We start from the raw sequence: 6,491 nt of genomic DNA on the forward strand, positions 1-6,491 counted from the left end.
CAGGTTCCCTGCACACACCAGATCCTGTGAAGCTGCCCTCCTCCTGATATGTAAATGTGTAACCACTGAAAAAATTCAGCAGTTACATGTTAACCCCTCCCCCCAATCACCCTTTAACATCCCAATTCAAACAAAAGGTTTCTTCAAAGTGAATTTGGGAAGTGAAGTGCCACTGTCAACTTTCACAATGATTTAGAATTTTAATTTGATGTATGATTGGGGCTAAGTGTTCATGGGTGTTAGTGTGTAGGAGTATTTTGAAACAGGAAAGTATCCAGCTGAACTAATTCACTACACTGGCACTTAAATCTTTTTGGTTAGCACTTGCTATAGGTTGAATGTCTGAACACAACAGCCATACTGGGTCAGACCAAAGGTCCATCTAGTTCAGTATCCTGTCTTCTGACTGTCAGATGCTCTAGAGGGAGTAAGCAGAACAGGTCATCAAACAATCCCTCTCCCGTCACCCATTCCTAGCCTCTCTCAAACAGAAGCTCTGAAACCCATTCCTGCCAATCCTAAACAGCAGCCACTGATGGCCCTGACCTCCGTGAATTAATCTAGATCTTTTCTGAACCCTATTAAAGTCCTGGTGTTCATAATCTCCTCCAGCAAGGAGTTCCACAGGCCAACTATGCATGTGAGGGAAAAACAACAACTTCCTTTTGTTTTAAACCTACCTATTAATTTGATTTGGTGACCCTATTTCTTATGGGAACAAGTAAATTTTTCCTTATTTGCTTTTTCCACCCTAATCATGGTTTTTATAGACTTTTGTCATTCCCCCCCCCCCCCCCCCACACACACACACAAGAGACTTGGATAGGTCCCAGTCTTTTTAATCTCTCTTCATATGGAATCTGTTCCAAATCCCTAATCATTTTTGTTGTCCTTTTCTGAACCTTTTCCAATGCCAAAAATATACCTTTTTGAGATGAGGCTGTCTGTACTACGGGGCTTTATTGGAAAAAGTTACGCAAATTGTGCACCACAATTAGTGTACCTTTTTGATAGCTTTTTTGGAAGAGCATTTTCCAAACTTTGGCCCGTCTACACTCTGCAACGTTTTGGAAAAAACACTTTCAGACGAGCCCTTTTCTCTTGTGGGAGGAGGAAGACAGGGCTTCCAAAAGAGCATGTCCGCTCTTCCACAAATAAGGCAGAAGAGCAGATACATTCCCTGCATGCAGCAGAGTGTTTCGGGATACTGGACCCCATAGTCTAGACAGCCTGAAATGCACTAGTCAAGATGTGAGCGTACCATGGTTGTACATAGAGGCAATCAAATGTTTTCTTCTCTGTCCCTTTTTAAATTATTCCTAATAGTCTGTGGGCTTTGACTATTGCTGCACATTGAGTGGATGTTTTCAGAGAACTCTCCACAATGACACCAAGATCCCTCAAGGGGTTAGAGCTAAATTAGCCCCCATTGTATTGGATGTATAGCTGAGATTACTTTTCCAATGTACCTAACATTTATCAACATGAACTTTCATTTGCCATTTTGTTGCCCGCTGACGTAGTTGAGAGATTTTTGAAGCTTTTCACTTGTTTTTGTTCTGAAATATCTGGAGCAGTTTAGTGTCACCTGCAAATTTTGCCACCTCATTGTTTAGCCCTTTCTCCAGATAATTGAAGAGGCTGAATAGGATCAGTCCCAGCACAGACCCTTGGGTGGGGAGGGTACGGGGGGAGAGAAGGGGGGGAAGAAGACACCAACACCTCTATTCTGAATTGACCATTTAGTTCTAACCTTTGTTTTGTCTTTAACCAGTTATCAATCCATGAGAGGACATTCTGTCTTATCCCATGACAATTAACTTTACGTGAGGGACCTTGTCAAAGGCTTTCTGGCAGACACCAAAACCCACAGGTAAGTGAAAGACATTGAGACCTGGGAGATGGCTTAGAAATAGGAAGGAGCAAGGGCTTTAATAGTAGAGATAAAGGAGAGACTAAGCAGAATTGGAGGGGGGAGGGAGAAAATCAGATCGGTATCTTAGATGCCTATATAAAAATGCAAGTAGTATGGGGAATAAGCAGAAAGAACTTGAAGTGCTAATAAACCAACACAAATATGATATAGTCGGTAGCACAGACTCGGTGGAAAAATACACACAAGTGGAATATTGGTATAGCAGGGTACAGTTTGTTCAGGAACATTAGGCAGGAAAAAGGAAGGGGTGATGCCTTATATATTACAAAATTATACACTTGGATGTAGGTGGAGATGGACAGACGACTTGTTGTCCAGGTTAGGTTAAAAGCGGTAAAAATAAGGGTGATGTCATGCTAGGGATTTACTACAAACCACCTACCCAGGCAGAGGGGTGGATGCAGCTTTTTTCAATCAACAAAATCATCCAAAGCACAGAATTTGGTGGTGATGGGGGACTTCAACTATCCAGACATCTGTTTAGACCTAACAGCAGGGCACAGATTAGCCAATAAGTTCTTGGACTGCATTAGAGACAATTTCAGAAGGCCGAGGAAGCTACCGTGGGGGAAGCTCTTCTAGATTTGATTTTAATAAACAGGGAGGAACTAGTTGACAGTTTGAAAGTGGAAGGCAGCTTGGGAATGGTAGAAGGCAGAACAGCAAAATAAAGACAGATTTCAGGAAGGCAGATTTTAGTAAACTCAAGAGAGCTGGTAGGTAAGGTTCACGGGAAACAAGACTGAGAAAAACAAGTGAAGAGAGTTGGCAGTTTTTAAAAGGGACATTACTAAGGGCCCAGAAGCAAACTATTCCAGAGTAGGAAAAATAGCAATAGTAGCAGACCACCACCTTGAATCAACCAGGAGATTTTACATGATCTAAAAAAAATATCAAACAGGAGTCACATAAAAAGTGGAAACTGGACCAAATTATAAAGGATGAATATAAACGGATTGCTTAGCGAAGACAGAAACACAGGAAACTTGGAAATGGCAGAGGTACTTAATGACTTTTGGTTTTCACCAAGAAGACTGATAGTGATGGGATGCCTAACACAGGGAATGCTAGTGGAAATGGGGTAGGTTTAAAAAAAAATTGCTTAGGAAAGTTAGATGTCGTCAAGACAGCAGGGCCTGATCAAATGCATCCTAGAATACTCAAGAAGCTGATAGAAGAGGTATCTGAGCCTTTAGCTATCATCTTTGAAAAATCATGGAAGTCTGAAGAGAGTCCAGAAGACTGGAAAAGGGCAAATATAATGCCCATCTATAGAAAAGGAAATAACCCAGGAGACTACAGACCAAGTTTAACTTTGTACCAGGGAAGATAGAGGAGCAAGTAATGAAGGAATTCATCTGCAAACATTTGGAAGGTAAGACAGTGATAGGGAACAACCAGCATGGATTTGTAAAAAAATAAATCATGTCCAACCAATCTGACAGCTTTGACAACATATCAAGCCTTGTGGATAAGGGAGAAGTGGTGGACATGGTATACCTAGACTTTAGTAAGGCATTTAACAGTCTTGCATGACCTTATCAATAAATTAGGGCAATACAACCTACACAGGGCTACTATAAGGTAGGTGCATAACTGGTTGGGTAATAGTTCTCAGAGTAGTAGTTAATGGTTATGCTGGAAGGGCATAACAAGTGGGGTTCTGCAAGGGTGGGACCGTTCTGTTCAAGAACATCACTGATTTAGATTATGGCAGAGTTTGATTATTAAATTTGCAGGGGACAGTGTTTTGGAGCAGTATAATTCAAAATGATCTGGACAAACTGGAGAAATGGTCTGAGGTAAACAGGATGAAGTTTAATACGAACAAATGCAAAGTACTCCATTTAGGAAGGAACAATCTGTTCTCCATATACAGAAAGGGAAGTGATGGTCTAGGAAGGACTACTGCAGAAAGGGATCTAGGGAGTCACAGTGGACAACAAAGTTAAACATGAGTTAATAGTATGACACTGTTGCAGAAAAAGCAAACAGGATTCTGGAATGCATTAAGAGGAGTGTTGTAAGCAAAACATGGGAAGTCATTCTCCCGCTCTATTCTGTGCTGATTAGGCCTCAGTTGGATTACTGTGTCCAGTCCTGGGCACCACATTTCAAGCAAGATGGAGAAATTGGAGACAGTCCAGAGAAAAAGAAAAATTATTAAAGGTCTTGTGGAAACCATTTCACCATTTCATATTTAGCTAGAAGCCATTTAAGTCCCCTGCTTCTGCACATATGCCAGAGAGTGAACTAACCTTCACCGAGGTGAGAAAAGCCAGAAGGATGAGCTGTTGGAATGCGTTAATGAACTATTTTGAGCTGAAGTTCCTACTCCCTAAAACCTGTTTCTTTCTTTGCTGATAGTTTCTCTTTGAAGTTAGCTTTGATTTCTTGCCCTGACATCAGACTTGTATGGTTAAGGGTATAAAATACTAGGATTGATTGTGTTGAACAGCCTTCCTGGGTCCAGCTCTGCTGGGGTCATGTTTGGCTCACTTTGTGCCTTATTGATCAGTAAAGCTGTTTGTTAGCCACCTAACCACAGGGGAATATTTTGCTTCAACAATCTAGAAACATGAGCTATGAGGGGTGATGGAAAGAATTGGGCTTGTTTAGTTTAAATAAGAAGACTGAGAGGGAACAAGATACCCTTCTAGATACTAAAACGGCTGTTATACAAGGAGGACGGAGAAAAATTGTTCTCTTTGACCTCTGACGACGACATAACAAGCAATGGGCTTACATTGCAGCAAGGGGAGTTAGGTTGGACATCAGGAAAAACTTCTTGTCAGGGAGGTAAAACACTGGAATAAATTGCCTGTGTGTGGAATCTCCATCTCTGGAGAGGCAATTCTTGACTCAGTCCTAAGCCGAGCACGAGATCTGGTGGTCCGAGGGGTAAATACAAGTGGAGCGCTGGGAAACGGCGACCATAAGGCCATAACATATAACATTTCCCTGCGGTGGGAAAAGGCACCTCAGCCGCCCAACACTGTGGCACGCACTCAATTTCAGAAAGGGGAACTAGACAAAAGTGAGGAGGTTGGTCAAAAAGCTACAGTGCCAAAAGGAAAAACCCTGCCAGCTGCATGGACACTTTTCCAAGACACCGTAAGAGAGGCCCAACTGAAATGTACACCCCAAACACACACACACACACACACACACACACAGTAAGAGAACCCCCAAGTAACCGAAGCAGCGAGACAGAGAGAAGAGAGGCGCACCATTTAAAAAGAAGTGGGGAAGACAGAAAGGAGCAGAAACGGTCCAATTCAGTGTCAAAATAGAAGCAGCCACCGCCGCCGCCGCCAAAAGGAGTTTGAAGAACAGCCAGCCAAACAGTCAAAAAAGTAATTAAAAAAAGCCATTCGGCTCAGTACATCAGAAGCGGGAAGCCCGCTAAACCACCAGCGGGGCCGCTTGACCATCGAAATGCTAAAGGAGCACTCCAAGGCGATTAGGTCGTTGTTGCAGAAACCACATGAATTCTTTGCTTTCGTCTTCACGGCTGACGATGGCGTTAGGGAGATTCCCCAACTCGAGCAATTCTTTGTAGCTGACAAAGCTGAGGCATCGTCCCAGACTGAGGTGTCCCTAGAGGAGGTTTGGGAGCAAAGCGAGAAAACTTCACAGTAACAAGTCAGCGGGACCGGACGCCATTCACCACCCAAGAGTTCTGAAAGAAGTCAGATGTGAAACTGCACAAGTATTAAGCTGGGTTTCGTAACCTAGCCCTTAAAAATCAAGCTTCCCTAGCTAATGACCGGAAAGACAGCTAACGGGACGCCAAGATTTTTCAAAAGGGCTCTAGAGGCCATCCTCCTGGCAATTACAGACCGGTAAGTCGAACGGCAGCACCCGCCAAGTTACTTGGAACTACGGTCATGCCTAAAATTGTCCGACACACAGATGAACATAATTTGTTGGGTGTGGGGGAAGCCAACCAACATGGCTTCTCTAAAGGGAAGTCACCTCTTACTACTAGAGAGTTCTGTGACGGGGGACAACAGACATGCGGCCAAGGGGGGAGCCAGTGGCTACAGCGTACTTAGATTTCCAGAAAGCCTTTGACAAGCTCCCTCACCAAAGGCTCTCACGTCAAGTACGTTGTCGTCAAGGGAGAAGAGGGAAGGTCCTCCCATGGACTGACAACTGGCTAGAGAGAGACAGGAAACTAAGGGTAGGAATAAATGGTCAGTTTTCAGAACGGAGAGAGGGGCCACCCCAAAGGGTCCGTACTGGGACCCATCCTATTTGTAAGTCATCTGGAGAAAGGGGGAAACAGTCAGGTGGCAACATTTGCAGGTGATGCTCGAGATGGTCTGCTTTGTTCTTAACTGTGAAGCGCTTCCAAGAGATCTCACAAAACTAAGTCAGTGGGCAACAAAGTGGCAAATGAAAGCTAACGATGTCGATGAATGGAGAGTAACGTACACGGGGGAGGGCGGGGGAAGAGGGAGAGAAAATCATCCCCGACTCTATATACAAAACGACGGGGACTAATTTAAGCTCTAATCACTCAGGAGAGGAGGAGATCTTGGAGTCACTG

This window comes from Pelodiscus sinensis, chromosome 1 (assembly GCF_052426305.1).
Source record: "Pelodiscus sinensis isolate ZL-2025 chromosome 1, ASM5242630v1, whole genome shotgun sequence".
Classification (NCBI taxonomy): domain Eukaryota; kingdom Metazoa; phylum Chordata; order Testudines; family Trionychidae; genus Pelodiscus; species Pelodiscus sinensis.